The sequence below is a fragment of the Peromyscus maniculatus genome, chromosome 8 (genome assembly GCF_049852395.1).
Source record: "Peromyscus maniculatus bairdii isolate BWxNUB_F1_BW_parent chromosome 8, HU_Pman_BW_mat_3.1, whole genome shotgun sequence".
In the NCBI taxonomy this organism is placed as follows: domain Eukaryota; kingdom Metazoa; phylum Chordata; class Mammalia; order Rodentia; family Cricetidae; genus Peromyscus; species Peromyscus maniculatus.
This window is the reverse complement of record NC_134859.1, coordinates 2060967-2077162: the sequence shown is the minus strand read 5'-3', so window position 1 is coordinate 2077162 and position 16196 is coordinate 2060967. Positions and strand designations below refer to the sequence as shown.

The window sequence follows — 16196 nt, the reverse complement described above, 5'->3', positions numbered from 1 at the left end:
TTTGAAGACTATGGAGACACATGTGACTAAACCTGTGTGAGGGGCCATGGGCCTGGCAGGCTAGGGGTGTGGCTTCATCTCCAATAAGAATATGACATTTTAATCTCTCTCCCCAGGGGAGATTTGGCAGACTGGATGAGATTTTGAGAAGACAGATTTGGGAACCTCATTTTTTTTTTTATGTGTATGTGGTATCTTTGTGTGTTCATGTGCAAGCACATGCACGTGTATGTGTGTGTGTGTGTGTGTGTGTGTGTGTGTGTGTGTGTTTAGAAGCCAGAGGTCAACACTGGGTATCTTTCCTGATCTCTCTCCATCTTAACTGTTTGATACAACACTGAGCATGGTGTTCATTAACTGGTTGGCCAATGAGCTCCAGGATCTTCTCCCCCTTCTCCCCCGCTTCATGTCCCCTGCCCCACCCCCACCAGCCCTAAGATTACACATGTGTGGTGACATGCCTGACTTTTTCAACATAACTCTGGGGATCGAAACTCAGGTCCTCATGCTTGTGTGGCGGGCCCTTACCAAGTTCACCACCTCTCCAGCCACGGGCCTGGGAGGCTTGAAGCAGAGATGCCCAGGTGAACTTACATCCAGAAAGATAAGAAATTAACACTAGTATATTTCTGAATAAGGATAATCCTCCTAACCTCTGGGGAGGAACGGATGAAACTAGAACATGAATCAACCATAAGACAGGCTCATGCTTGCAGCCTGGCATCCATCCCCACGTTCAGGAATGGGCTAATGTGACTCAGAAGCATCTCCCACTTGCTGCCTTCACAGCTGAGTGATTGACTGAGGGATGGGCACAGAACCCACTCAGGGGCCAAGGCAACCCAAGAGGCCCCGCTTCCTCCCTTTTCCTTGGGAACGAAGACATGACACTTAGAACCTTCACAGCTATTTGTGACCATAGGGGAAGGTTCTAGAATTGTGTAGGGCCTTGGGGGAGCAGAGTGGCTTGTGAACATAAGCCAACCACACAGAAGGCAAAGCTAAGAGGTAGAGAACACCGAGTCCTGTAACAGCATCGAGTGCCAGCATGCAGCCTCACCTGGAGCCTGACCTACTACAAGGTATTTTAGTGGGCTCAGCCACTTAAAGTGTTCTTTATTACATAAGCTGGTTTCAGCTGGGCTTGTAGGCTTTGTAACATAGAACTCACAAACCTTGCGGTAGGTTGCCAAGAGCCTCCGCTCTGCACTCCCTGTTCCTATGAGGAAGCGAGCCTGTTTTGAAGCCCAAATAAAAGGTCCTGCCTCCCCCTTCTCTCTCCCAATGTTTCCATGCCTCCCATCACCACAGCACTGGGACTCTCACAGAAAGGCAGAGGAAGCAGAGGAGGAGAGGAGGCCCGTCTCCAGGCTGGGTTGCTACACTGTGGGGAACATGAGGCGGCTCCAAGCCTGACATTTCAGGATCGAGATAACAGGGTAAAAATAAACTCTCAAGCGCCTGTAGCAGGGCTTGCTTCTCTGCTTCACAATTCTTATCTCTCCTCCATTGGGGACAGAAAGGTTCCTTTCAGGTCACCTTTCAGTCTGCTTCTTCCCAGCCCTGAGTGGGGAGGAAGCAGAGGGGTGGTTTGTATCTGCCCACACATGCCTGTTCACCTCTGGGAGCCAAGCGGTCCCTGCCTCTTCCCTTAGTCTCTTCTTTTACGCTGTAAATGAGCTTTCCCTTTGGATTCTGCCATAGCCCAGGGGATGACGGAAGCTGGGTCTCCATTTTGCTGGAGGGCAGAGGAAAGGACACTTCTCACGTCATACTGCTAATGAACAGGGTGGCCCTCTCTCCCCCGGGTGTCTTCGGCAGCCCTACATTTGAAACTGTCAGAAAGAGCCTGGCGCTTTCAGGGATGCTGACAGTCCTATAGGCTGAGTACTGTACAGTTGCTGAAGGTGACAGTCTTGTGAGGATGTGAGCATCCCTATGTGATACCTGACGGTCACAACTTCCCAAACATACCTTGTCAGAGTTTTGCATTTGCCAGTGAGCAATCTACCCTTTCAGTTGGCCTTGTACGCTTTGTAACATAGAACTCACAAACCTTGCGGTAGGTTGCTTGTACCTACCGCAAAAGCTTGTCTGAACAATGGTGCACATCTCTATGATCCCACCACTGGGGAGGCTGAGGCATAAGGACCATGAGTTTGAGGCCAGCTTGAACCACATTATGAGTCCTGTCTAAAAAACAAACAAACAAACAAACAAAAACAAAAACAAAAACAAAAAAGAAAGGAAATAAGGAAGACAGATGGGATGGCTGATGGTAGGGGCCAGTTAGTGTTAGGGACCCGGAAGCGTCCTGGGCCACTAGGTTCACAGAGGATCCCTGGGCCTCAGTTCCCTCACCTATAAAATGCTGATGAAGATGAGCCTCGGTGACAAGATTGTTGCAGATTAAAGTGCAGCCTGCACCTGACAGATGAGGCCCTGTCATTTGGAGCTTCTTGTGACTGTGGTGGCTTTTCATGTGTCACTATCTATGTGTGGGCATTGCCGCTTCCCTGGGTCAGTAGAACAGGCCCCTAGAGCTGTTTCTGGATTCTGTTTTGTTTTGGCTTTTTGACCCAAGCTAGACCTCGTTTGGATGCATAGCTGAGGGTGTGTTTGAACCCTGGTCCTCCTTCCTCCAGTCTCTGAGCCCTTGGGCCTCTGGTTCTTTCTGTCACCAGGGCCAAGGATTTTCACTGAGCCGTTTCATCAGTTAAGCCTCCCGTGGTTCCGAGTGACTGGAATACCAGACCTCACAGGATTACATGAAAGGAGAATCACTGGCTTCGCAGTAGCTCTAAAGCAGTGAGTATAGCGTTAGCTTCAGGCACAGCTGGATCCAGGGATGGAAATGATACCATCAGGATTGAGCTTCTCTCTCCCTCTCCCCCTTCCTCTCCCCTCTTCCACCCCCTCACTGTTGACTCCCTCCCGTGTTAAGAGAAACGCCATGAGAGACAAATGTCTCAGTCTCTTAGTTCAAAACAGAACTTTGCAAAGTCCCAACCCAGCACTACCAGCAGAAGGCTCTGTGCCTCTCTCACTGTCTAGACCCTGTGGATGGACCAGAGTGTTCAGGGAGAGAAAAGCCCAGATGGTGACAGGCCCCATAGCCAGGGATGGGTCCCTTCCACTAGATGCCCAGATCTGAGTGATCACTAGCCACTCTGAGAAGTCAGCTATGGCTACCATTAAGGTGAATTTTGCAGCCACTGGCCACCCTGCCTTGTGCCCCAAAGTATACACTGGTGATCAACTTTTGAAATTCCAAACACCATCACCCAAGATTCAGGGGGTGTTTTTTCAGTGATAAGAGTTGTCAAGCATTCTGGAAGCCCTGGATTCCATTCTCAGCTCTGCAAAATAGCCACCATCACCTGAGGACCACCCTCCCACCCCCGCCACCCAGTGTCAACTGCTGCCTGATTGGACCAACAGGAACCTTTCCTGGGCGTACTGAGTGAAAAGCCAGTTTCTAACCATCTGGGCTCTTCTCCGGGCTTCCCTGTTCATTCTTTATCTTCTGTCTATTAAGAAGCAGGCTCTAATGACAAACCTCTTTCATATATTACAAAATATACATCTGACAGGGCTGGAGAAATGGCTCAGGAGGTGACATGCTTGCCGCACAAACCTGGGGACCTGAGTGGCATCCCCAGAACATACAGTGTGGCTGTGAAGGCTTGAAGACTCAGTGCTGAGCAAGAGAGAGAGAGACAGAGACAGAGAGAAGGGGGGCGGCCCTTCTATTAACATGTATCTGGCTTTTTCTGTGTTTTGTTTTTTTGCTTGCTTTAAGCCTGGAGAATATTGCTGCTGTCACTGAAAGTGAAGTTAGCCGTTTGTAGGAAGGTGTCAATGTCATATCTAGCACTGACTTCAGACATACTGAAATTAAAATGATCAGAAACAAATTATAAAGGGAGCAATTTTCCCTTTAGATGGTTCCATTGATTTACATGCTAGTAGTCAGTGTTGCCCACCACCCCCCCCAAGCTCTCTGATGTACCTTGAGGGAGCATGTGTGTGTTCCACTTTGGCTCTAAGAACCCAATGTATGCTGGTCCAGCTGCAGCCTCAGACCCACTTCCCAAAGTGCCTCTGTCCTCTCTCCCTCAAGCCTAGAGATAGAGAAGTGGGCGAGCAAACCAGGAGAGTTGGCTTTTAAAATAATTATGGTAATTATGTATGCCTCTCCAGTGGGAGCCTCTGGGAATCACTCCTAAAAGACTGGAAAGAATTTCCTCTTTTGATCTTGATTCTGAGCCAGAGAAAATCAAATTAAGAAAGAAAAGCAAGAGAGGAATCTCACTGGGGAGGAAGGGACCAGAGCTGGGGCATTGAGTGGGGTCTGGGAGAAAAGATGATAACGGGAAAGTCCCAAGGAACCCCCCAGGCTTCCTAAGTGTCGACTCCTCGGGGAACTGCTTTTGACATCAGAAGAAAGACGCTCAAGCCAAGCGCTATCTTCACATCCAGCCTGCAAGGCTGCAGTCCCTCCCCTAGAGGGGCCTGGAGAATGTTCCCTTCCAAGCCGTTACAGACACATTTCCTGTGCCTGAAGAGTGGCTGGCCAGGCCCCTGACAATGACCAGGACAGCCAGTGGATTCTCACCAGCTCCCCTCCAATCACTGAAGTGAGGTCAGAGAGTGTAGGTGTGTGAGTTGTTTTTTTTTTTTTTTTTTTTTTTTTTTTTTCAAACTCCTGTTGAGGCACTAGGCAAAATGGTCCTGTCACTTCTCTAAATTTTCTCCTGTGGTTGCTAAGCAGCACGCCTCTGCCCCACTTCCACTTCCCTCTGCTCCTGCTGTCTTTGTCTCTCTCACCACCCTCCACCCCCACACAGGCACAGTGCTCTTTCCTGCCTAAGTGTGGAGAGCAGGGAAGCTTCCTGTTCCAACGGCTCTTCGCTGCTGCCATGCTGGGTGCTTTCATGAAGATGCTCCCACAGAGGTGCAAGTCCCAATTCTTCCCTGCTCAGAACATGTGCAGGAGCATTGCTGGAGACCTTTTGAATCTCTCAACAGGCCTGAGAGCTGAGGCTGACTCCAGATATTCTCCCATTCATACTCATCCACTCCCCTGTTCACCTTCCGGTCCGGTCCATCTATCCATCCACCCACACATCCGTGAACCTATCCATTCACATACTCACCCACCCATCCACTTATCTCTTCTTCTTTCCTTGGGAGCTGGAGGGGGAACCTCAAAGCATGCAGGCTGCAGGCAAGTGACGTAATGAGGGAAGGAGGCCAGGGCTAAGATAGCCTAGCTGTGCCAGCTGCTGTTAGAAGGACATATAGACAATGTTGTTCAAACTCAGTACATGGGGGCTGGAAAGAGAAGCTGGTCTGTGAGTGCTTGCCGGGCAAACATGAAAACCTAAGCTGGGGTCTCTAATAAAAATATAAAAATCCAGGTGTGATGGTACACAGCTATAACCCCAGCCCTGGGATACGGGTGAGGAGGGTAGGGGTGGGTGGATTCCTGGGGCTTGTTGGCAGAATTTAGCAGAATCACTGAGCTCCAGGTTCAATGAATGAGAGTCTCTGCCTTAAAATAAAAACAAAGATGGAGACATGATTAAGGAAGACCCCTGGTGCTGCTGTCTGGCCTCCACATGCATGGGCACTTGTGTACGCACATAAAAACAAACAAACCAGCCAACCAGAAACCTATCTGTAGCTAGATCAAGGAGGCTGTATAAAGCCAGCTCACAGTGACCCCATGGCTTTGGCTACAGAGTAGAAGATTGATGGGAGGAAGCTCTGAGCTGCAAACTATTACTCCTGAAAGTTCCTTAAAGAAAGAAAAAGGATTGAGGCATCCCCGAGCCCTAATTTCTACTGGACCCTCATTTGGACAGGTAAGAGAGTAGACCCGCTGAATAGGGTGTTCCCCACAGCCACAGGCACCCGTCACTCAGCCCTGCCTGAGGCCAGAAAGGCTCCAAGTTAATGAGGGGCAGTCACTGCACAGATGTGGCCACAAGGGATCTCCAAGGACCAGGGGAGTAGCTAAAAGAATGTCCTGGTGAGGTGGGGCGAATACAGTGCAGAAAGGAACGCCATAAAAGAGAACTCTGATCGAGATCAGAGGCTCTGGGGCCTTGTAGCCTGGGCTCTCCCCCACTGGCCGGCAGCTCCCATGGGCCCCATAGGACCTTCTGGCTCTCTTTCCTCATCAGCCACAAAGATGCTCAGAGACTCCAGTCCTCCTGGAATGGAACGAGCCATCCAAGTGCTCAGAGTTCTGTGTGGGTTCTGGCTTGTGAACCAGGGGCCAGAGCTTGGAGGAGGCACTTACCACTACAAGGATGGACCTTGATCCCTCTGCCCAGTCTCTCAGGCCTGGTTCTCCCCGAGATACGGGGTTACCTCTGGCTGGAATTACAGATGTGTATCTGGATCTTATCACACAATCGTGGGCTGCACAGCGTCCAATCTGTAGTTTCTACGAAGGCCTGAAGGAGCCATGTGGCTGAGTGAAGGAAGGAACCATATAGGCACAGGCCCCATCCTCCTCACATCCCCAGGCTTGGGGACTGGCCCTGCCCCAGGAGCCTACCAGCAGCTAATGAGTAACAGCTGGGAATACGAAAGCAGGCTGTTGGTGAAGACTGGGGCTGCTAGCTTATTTAGGTGTTTTGTTTTGTTTGAGAGCGGTACAGCGTGCTCTCTTTGAAGGCCTTTTACCCCTTTGCTTTCAAAGGGGTTAAGGGAGCAGGGAAGGTGGTAGGAAATAAGAGGGGAGCCGGGCTGTAGGTCAGTTCTAGGGCTGTCTACATGGCTAAGCTGGTAAGGAGCTTGCATTGCACAGCGTGGATCTTCCAGCACGCAGGTCAGGGAGGCAGATGCGTGGCAAGAGACTCCTCGCCAGGGAATGGTGGAGGGTTTGGCATTTGGTCATCTCCAATCTGAGGGCTCAGTGTTATCATCCCCATTTAATAGATAGGAAAGTAAAGGTCAGAGAACTCAAGCAGTTTATAAGATATGGGTGCAAAGTGGAGACCCTAGGCCCCTCCTAGCTCAAGCTCCTGCTGCAGAGTGAGTGCCCACTGGGGAAAGGATGCCCAGAGATGATTCGGACGCCACTGACTTCTCTTAAACATTACATTTATTTTTTTATTTATTTATTTATTTATTTATTTATTGTGTGTGTGTGTGTCTATTTGCATGCACGTATGCATTCGCATGTTCTCACCTGTGTGCTGAGGACAACTTACATGCCCCCTCTGTCCCTCTTGCTCTGCTTCCTGGCTGACATGATATTCTGCCTCTCCTTCCGTTGAAATCTCTGAAACTAAGCCAGGATAAACCATTTTCTTTTGAAGACGTTTATTTGTTCCTTGAAAATTTCATGTACGTTTATAACGTATCTCAATTATATCCACCCCACCGCTTCTGTCCAGCTCCCTTGGGCCAATTAACAGACCTCCCTCCCCAGTCTTCCTTTCATAACCCGGAGTTAGGTCAGTATTGCTCGTAGACGCTTGGGTGTGGGGTCCGTCACTGGGACATGGCAAGCTATCAGTAGCCGTCCCACAAAGAAAAGTGACCCCTCACCTCAGCAGCCACCAGCAGCTCCCCAGCTAGGGGCAGAGCCTTGGAAGGCCCTCCTCCCTCCATGCTGGCTCTCTAACTGGGTTGATCTTTGCACGTCTTATGCAGCTGCCGTGAGTCGGTGTGCAGCGCCCAGTCGCATTCAGAAGACTGTTTCACAATTCTCCCTGGGTATCTGTCACAGTGAGCACCAGAAGTGAGAGGATCTCTTTATGACCTCTTGATACCTGCGAGGTAGCCACCCACCCTCACCCCTGCTGCCCACCACCCTCACCCCTGCTGCCCACCACCCTCAACCCTGCTGCCCACCACCCTCACCCCTGCTGCCCACCACCCTCACCCCTGCTGTCCACCCTCACCCCTGCTGCCCACCACCCTCACCCCTGCTGCCCACCACCCTCACCCCTGCTGCCCACCACCCTCACCCCTGCTGCCCACCCTCACCCCTGCTGCCCACCACCCTCACCCCTGCTGCCCACCACCCTCACCCCTGCTGCCCACCACCCTCACCCCTGCTGCCCACCACCCTCACCCCTGCTGCCCACCACCCTCACCCCTGCTGCCCACCCACCCTCACCCCTGCTGCCCACCACCCTCACCCCTGCTGCCCACCCACCCTCACCCCAGCTGCCTACCCTCACCCCTGCTGCCCACCCTCATCCCTGCTGCCCACCCACCCTCAACCCTGCTGCCCACCACCCTCATCCCTGCTGCCCATCCTCATCCCTGCTGCCCACCCACCCTCACCCCTGCTGTCCACCCTCACTCCTGCTGCCCACCCACCCTCACCCCTGCTGCCCACCCACCTTACCCCTGCTGCCCACCTCACCCCTGCTCTCTACCCTCACCCCTGCTCTTTTGGATTTGCAGCAAGCTTTGAAATCAGGAGCTATGAGTCCTCCAACTCCATTCTTTTATAAAATTTTTACTTATTATTAATGTGTGTAATGTATGTGTGTATATGAGTGGTGTGTGGATACAGGTATGCACATGTTGTAGTGTGGGTGTGAAAAGCAAAGGGCAACACACACACACACACACACACACATGTATGTTTTACTGTTGGGAATTGCAGGGTGGGGTATGCATATCACCACACAAATGTGGAAGTCAGAGGACAACTTTTGGGGAGTTGGCTCTCTCCTTCCATCACATAAATTCTAGGGATTGGACTTTATTGGTATTTTCATTGAAATGACATTGAGTCCATGTCACTGAAGGATGTATCTTGTCCCCTGTCTCTCTCGCATCCTCTTCTTCCTGTCTCTGGGGCTCTCTGGCTGGCCAGCTTGGCCTACTTGGTGAGTTCTAGGCCAGTGAGAGACCGTCTTAGTTGGGGTTTCTATTGCTGTGCAGAAACACCACCAGCACAGCAGCTCTTCTAAAGGAAACATTTAATTGGGGTGGCAGCTCACAGTTCAGAGGTTGAACCCATTGCTATCATGGAGCGACATGGCAGCGTGCAGGCAGACATGGTTTCAGAGAAGGAGCTGAGAGTCCTACATCTTGGAGGCAACAGGAAATGGTCTGAGACACTTCGTGTGGCTTGAGCATATATAAGAGCTCAAAGCCCACCTCCACAGTGACACACTTCCTCCAACAAGGCCACACCTCCTCCATCAAGGCCACACCTCCTAAGAGTGCCACTCCCTTTGGGGGCCATTTTCTTTCAAACCACCACAACGACTCTGTCTAAAAACAAACAAACAAAACAAAACAAAACCAAGTGGAGAGCTCTAGAGAAGTTACGCCACAAACTGACCTCTGACCTCCACGCTCATTTGCATACCCGTACATGCACATGTGAACATGCACACAGAAGCAAATTAAACAGGGGCTGGAGAGGAGGCTCAGCAGTCAAGAACACTGGCTGCTCTTGCAGAGGACCCGGGCTCAGTTTCTCGCACCCACATGGCTGCTAACTACAATCTGTAACTCCTGTTCTAGGGATCCAATTCTTCTCTTTTGACCTCTGCATGAATTGCATGCGTGGTGCACTTAAGCACATACAGGCAAAATGCTCATACACATAAAAGTCAATAAATTAATATTTAAGAGTTATCCACTCATACAACATACACTTATTGGGATTGTAGACTCAGAATGACTTCTGACCTTTGGGGTTTCCCTGTCCACTGCAGTAGCTATGACCCACAGGTAGCTATAGAAATGTAAACTCACAGGAGTGGTGGTACACACCTGTAAGCCTAGCACTTGTAAGGTGGAGGTAGAGAACCAAGAGTTCAAGGCTAACCTAGTCTATATGAGATTCTATCTCAAAAAGGGAAACATTGAAATTAAGTAGCATTCGAGTCCTGTTCCTGCTTTACACTAGACACATTTCAAGTGATCACCAGCCACATGGAGTGTAGAGTTGCCATATTAATCAACACAGTTCCAAGCCATTCCCATCATAACAGGAGATTGTTGGATAGCATTGTTCTAGTCCTGGAGAGACAGAAAGTATAATTAAGAATGATGGGGTTGGAGAGATGACTCAGTGGTCATGAGCACTGGCTGTTCTTCCTGGGTTCAGTTTCAGGCACCCACATGGCAGCTCACAACTGTCTGTAACTTCTGTTCCAGGTGATCTGATGCTTTCTTCTGACTTCTGCGGGTACCAGGCACACACACAGTACAGATACACACATGCAAGCAAAACACTAATGCACATAAAAATAAAATATGAAAGAATACTGTCTGGGAGGCTTGAGACAGACAGGTGAGGCCTGTGCATAAGGCCCACCCAGAGATGAGGAGGTGAGGAGCTGGCTCTGGCCCTGCCACTCCTAATTCTGTAACTTTTGGGTAAATCACTCCCTTCTATGGTTTTGCCCACTGCCAACAAGATGGAGATGTTGGGCAACATGCTGCTGAGAGCCCTTGCCGTGATCTGTAGTTTAAGGTGGGTTAGCCAGAAAAGGAGAGGGGAACCACTTCCTAACACAGAAAGGAGCTGGTATCCCAGTCGGGGGTACAGACTGCTGCTTGATATTACCCAGCTGAGCCACCATGGACCAAGTTACTTAACCTCTCTGAACCCCATTTCCACATTCATGAAAGTAAAGGAGAGTGTTTGGAAAATAGATTGAGAAAATCCATCAAAAAATACATTGAAAAACAAAACAAAGGACCTCAAGATGTCACCATGCCAAATAAATGGGAAAGTAAGCAAAAATCCATTTCTCTGATTGTTATGAGGACAGATTTCTGGTTTTGCTTTTTTGGGTGGGGGCATGAGTGTGTGTGTGTGTGTGTGTGTGTGTGTGTGTGTGTGTGTGGTGTACACATGTGTGTGCAGATGCGTGTGCCAGTGTGTGTACAGAGGGCAGAAGAGGTTATCAGGTTCCTGCTCCGTCACTCTCTTGAGACAGGATCTTTCACTAAATCTAGGCCTCGGCTGGTGGCTGCGCTCCAGCTCTCTTCCCGTGTCCACCCTCCACAGCACTGAGGTCGCAGGCACATGCAGCCAGGCCTGTGTTTTCATGTGAATGCTGAGAATACAAATTCAAGTCCTTACATTGCATGGCCAGTGCTCTCACCCACTGGGCGGCCGCTCCAGTCACTGAACAGAATTCTCTTTTAAAGTCTCTCAAGAAGTATCTACCGGCATCTTCAATGACATGGAACACCCTAAGATCCAAGTGGTCTCTTTAGGTCAGCTTGGATTTACAGCTGTTGATCCAGTGCAGCCCTGAAATATCTCTGACCTGGGGAAGAATTTGAAAGACTAGGATCAGAGGACACTATATGAATGGGCTGGAGTGCAGGCAGTTGTGAGCAAAAGCTAGAGAAGTGAAGGAATCATGAAACTCTAGGGAGAGTACAGTGTGGAGATCCTCTGGCATCTCCACAGACTTTGGCCTCCCTCCCACAGGACGGCTCTGAGATGTACCCATTGCACAGATAGGAAACCAAAGTCCTAAAACATCTAAACATCCAGTGAGTGGCAGATCTGTAATCTGGCTCATGCCTGGGTGGCTGTGCACGCCCTAGTCCCTTTCTTTCAACAAACATACAAGATTCTGTCCCTTGAGGTTTAATCCTGCAGTCAATGAGGAAGAAAACTACCTAAGGTTGGTGACACCATCCTCAGACTGCTTCTTTACACTGAGTCAGCTCTTCCATGCATGTGTGTACCTATACGTGTATTTTGATTATTGCTAACACTGAGTGTGGGACCCTGGGGCATGCTTGTCAAATGCTCTATCTGATGGAAACTATCACCACATCCCCGGCCCTTCTTTTTGTTAATTCTCAGACAAGGTCTTACCATCTAGTAAAGCTGACCTTGAACTCAGGCTGGCCTCAAACTAGTAATCCCCCCGTCTCTGTTAGTGCTATAACTGCAGGGATGTCCATCCACACCAATCCGTCTGATTGGTGCGTGCATGCACACGCATTGGAGTATGTGCTCATGGTACCCACATGGAGGTCAGGAGACAACTTGTGGGATTGGTTCTCTCCTTCTACTACGTGTGTCCCTGGGGATCAGGCTTAGGGGCAAACATCTCTAACCAGTGAGCTATCTTGTTGGCATGTGCCCAGCTTTTTATGTAGGCGATGAGATTCAATTTTTTTTTGCTTGTGAAGTGAGCTCTTTTAGATGGATGGGCTTAGTCAGCTCTCCTCCAGTCTCTACAGCTTCTCATCAAAGATGACTCAGGAAGCCCCAAAGCAGAGCTAAAATCAGCTCCCATCCTGACACCTCCCACCCTCGCCCCCTGGGAATCACCAGTGTCGAGCAGGCCGGTATGAAGCCTGAGATAGCAGGAAGTATATTTGAGAAGACTCTACCCATGTCTTGGATCTTCTAAGTGAAGCCAGAGATACTGGCTGGTCTGATAGAGTATAGAGGCCCTGGCTCTCAGGCGTGGATTAAGGGAGCATGGTGTGGACCGGTGGATTTTTATATGTGGTATGTCTTGTTGGGTTAATTCAGACTCCATCCAGGAGACTGGAAACTAATCAATTGCAATTAAAAAGCATTGATACTGGGGCAAGGCAGATGATTCAGTCATCAAAGTGCCTAATCGTCAGCACCCACGTTCTCCCCATCCACTGCTGTGGGTTCCGTGGACTGAATGCCGCTCACCAGCTGGCAAGGCTTCTGGCAGTTGAGGCAGTTTGTTTTCTAAAAGCTCGCTCCTTTAAGGTGGTACAGTAAACAATTTTATGTACTGTCCCTAGCACTGTGTGTGTGTGTGTGTGTGTGTGTGTGTGTGTGTGTGACAGGGTTTCTCTGTGTAGCCCTGGCTGTCCTGGAACTTGCTCTGTAGTCCAGGCTGCTCTGCCTCCTGAGTGCTGGGATTAAAAGCATGTACCACCATGCCCAGATGCACCTTGATATTTTGAAACACACTGGGGCCGTGTAGAAAAAAGGGAAAGCATTGTGAATGCTGGAATCCTCTAACAGATCTAGCTGAACGTAACAGGGGTCCTCGCTTACAGTTAACTGGGCAAACTCTGCCAAGATCACAGATAGCATCCCTTTTGCTCCAACAGCAATCAGTTGTGGGGCATGTGTTGTAACCCTGTCTTTAAATACAACCACATGTATGACATCATTTGTTTGCTCTTGGCCACTGGACTGGGAAACTACTAAGACAACATCTGCTTTGCTTTGTGATTGAATTGGGGGCAAAGGGCAGGTCTCCACAGTCCTTCAGATAGAGAATGCTCTCAAGTTACAGTCACTGAGCACTTTCCCACTCCTGAGGAATCTGGCCGTGGGAACCAGCCCCTCTGCAGGGCCTCCTGGCCTCGCCTCCAGCAGGTGCAGAGTGGTTGTTGTTGTGTTTGTCTTGTTTGGAATACTACCCATCACCGTTGACAGGCTTTCATTTTCCAGTTACTTGTCTCCACCAGGATGACACCGTGAGAGTGATCACTTCCCTTATCCCTTAGGGAAGCATTTCTCAACCTGTGGGTTGTGACCCCTTTGGGTGAGGAATGACCCTTTCACAGGGGTCGCATATCAGGTATCCTGGCGTCTCAGATATTTACAGTTCATAACAGTAGCAAAATTACAGTTATGAAGTAACAATGAGATAATTTTGGTTGAGGGTCACCACAGCATGAGGAACTGTATTGAAGGGTCGCAGCACTAGGAAGGCTGAGAACCCCTGACCTAGGGCCAAGAACAAGTAGTGAGCAACTTCACAGAACTTGTTACATAAGCCATGGGGTTTCCCAACTAGGGGAGTTGAGGGGGTGGGGCATGCAGATCTTTTCATGAGGTCAAGGTTGGTCATGGGGGTTAATGCCTCTGACAACTCGCTCCCTGGCACACTCCTCCCCAGCCCACACCCCTGTATGTGTGCATGCGCACGTGTGTGTGCACATGTGTACAAGTTCCTGTGTGAAGGGTCTGAAACCAGCAGTCCGGGCTCCTGCGGGGAGAAGCATGGCTTGGATTCCTGCCGCGCACAGTCTATCGTTAATAACTAACACGCAGGTTGAATGGCCCCTAAAGAGGCAGATTCCCTTGTTCCCATCATCGTGTAGGACTTCCCAGGGGTTTCTGTGCTCACCTGTATCAGTGCAACGATGAACCTCTAGAGACTTGCACACAGAGACAAGACTGTCAGGATCACATCTGTCTTAACAATCCTCCTTTTCACATGCCTGGACTTCTCCTAACCCTCCATGCCATCTCTGCAAACCCAGGATCCAGGCCAGTGAACCCATTCCTCTGTGTACAAGCTGGGGATCTGGAAACTCTGCCTGGCTGTGTGACTTTAAGCAAGTTACTTAAGTTCTCTGACTCATGGGAGTATTAAATTTAGATCAAAGGAAGGAACAGAGGTGGGAGAGCCGTGGCAAGTTGGAAGGTTGTAGCCTGTGAAAGGTCTACCCAGATGGTCTCCAATGAGCAGGAACTCCTGAAGGCCCCTGAATGAGGCTCCTCCCAGGACAGAAAATAAGGTGGAGCTGTTGCAGACAACAGCTCCCCGCTTGTTTCCACATTTTCATTTATTTGCTTACTTTGTGGGTGGGGGAGCTTGCACGTGGGAGTTAGAAGACAGCCCGTGTGGCAGTCAGAGGATAACTTGTGGGGTTTGGTTCTCTCCCTCCACCATGTGGGTTCCAGGGATTGGACTCAGGTTGTCAGGCTTGCTGGCAAGCGCCTTTACCCACGGAGCCCTCCGGTTGGCTTTAAAGAATGATTTCCCCCCTACCCCCACCCCACCCCCATCTGGTGAGTCCTACTTTGTTTCTTCAAGGGATCGTAGATGCCATGTGTTAGTAACCACTAATGGGTGTTTGAACTTGCTTTGACCACACTACTCCCAACCCAAGTGGTTAAGCCATCGATTGGCTCCAGATGTGGACACGTGACTCAGAACTGGCCACTTAGGCCATCGCTTTCCCTCAGTCAGAAGTGAGGTGCCATTTAGGTTGAGCCAAGAGGCTCTTCACAAGGATTTCTGAGGTGCAGCTATTCCCTTCACATGCTCAGAACCGAGTTTGGTAAAGAGCCGGAGCTGCTGCACCCGGCATAGCAGGAAGAAGATGGAGAATGGCCAGAAGCAAAGACGAGCTCTTCAAACCGGGTGTCGTTGGCTCCATGGGACCAAATTACATGTGTGTTGCCTTGGAAGCTGACGTATGAGATTTGAGTCACTTGCAACTCTAAGAATCCTGACTCCTATGTTATGTTTACTTTTTTTTTTATCAATTGGAGTTTCTTTTTCTTTCTTTCTTTTTTTAATTTTTGCTTATAAACTATAGCTTCAGGCTCCATTTGAACCCACTGATCCATTAATTTATTTGACTTTGGTATTGGTGGTGTGAGAGAGACATAGAGAGAGAGAGAATTTGTGTATGTAGTCTATGTGCACATGTGTGTAACAGTACACATACCAGTGTATGTTCATGTGTGGAGAGCAGAGGAAAATACAGGGTGACCTCCTCCGTCATTCTCTACCTCTTCCCTTGAACAGGGGCTCTCACTGAACCTAGAGATAGACTAGCAGCCAGTTCCTGTCTCTAACACCCACAGTGCTGAGGGTACAGGCACATGTACAGCTTTTCACATGGGTTCTGGGGATTTGAACTCAGATCCTTATGTTTGAGTAGCAAGCATTCTTACCCACTGAGCCATCTCTTCAGTCCCCATTGACATTTATCTTATTTGAAAGTACTCTTATTTTTCCTTTGCTGGGTGGTAGTCATTTTTTTCTCATCAATGTTGGAACTACAGAGACTGTGGAAACAACACCATTTGCTCAGTAATTCACGGTTTCCGTAAAGCTTTTTACGGGTACTGTATCAGACAGAACCATGGTACCCACACTAAATAGATGAATAAACCCAGAGTCGGAGAAGAAGAACTCCACATGTAAGAGCACACCGTTAACAGCCCAGGATGACTGAGGAGATGCAGAAAACAGGCCTTGTTACAGTCTCGGCTGTGTGTTCCACAGCCCGGCCTTCTGTATGAAGCAGGACTTCAAGCTCTCATAGGAGCCCTCACATAACTCAAAGTCCTATTATTGTACCTCAGCCCTGGCCCCAAAAATCCCCTAGGGTGGGTTAATTCATACCCATGCTGAAGAGATTTCCTTTTCAGACTTTGGAGAACACACCCAAGCTTCCACCCTGTCTTTTAAAAATTGATTTCCTTA

General features: G+C 49.5%; 1 long non-coding RNA gene across 1 annotated transcript in view; it reads left to right on the top strand.

Moving 5' to 3' along the window:
• The first annotated feature begins 926 nt into the window (after nucleotides 1-926).
• Nucleotides 927-16196, top strand: part of LOC143274519 (uncharacterized) — a 77585-nt gene continuing 62315 nt past the window's right edge. The window contains exons 1-2 of the long non-coding RNA XR_013053146.1: nucleotides 927-1082; nucleotides 2685-2808. This is a non-coding gene — a long non-coding RNA (uncharacterized LOC143274519). The remainder of the gene's footprint in view (nucleotides 1083-2684; nucleotides 2809-16196) is intronic.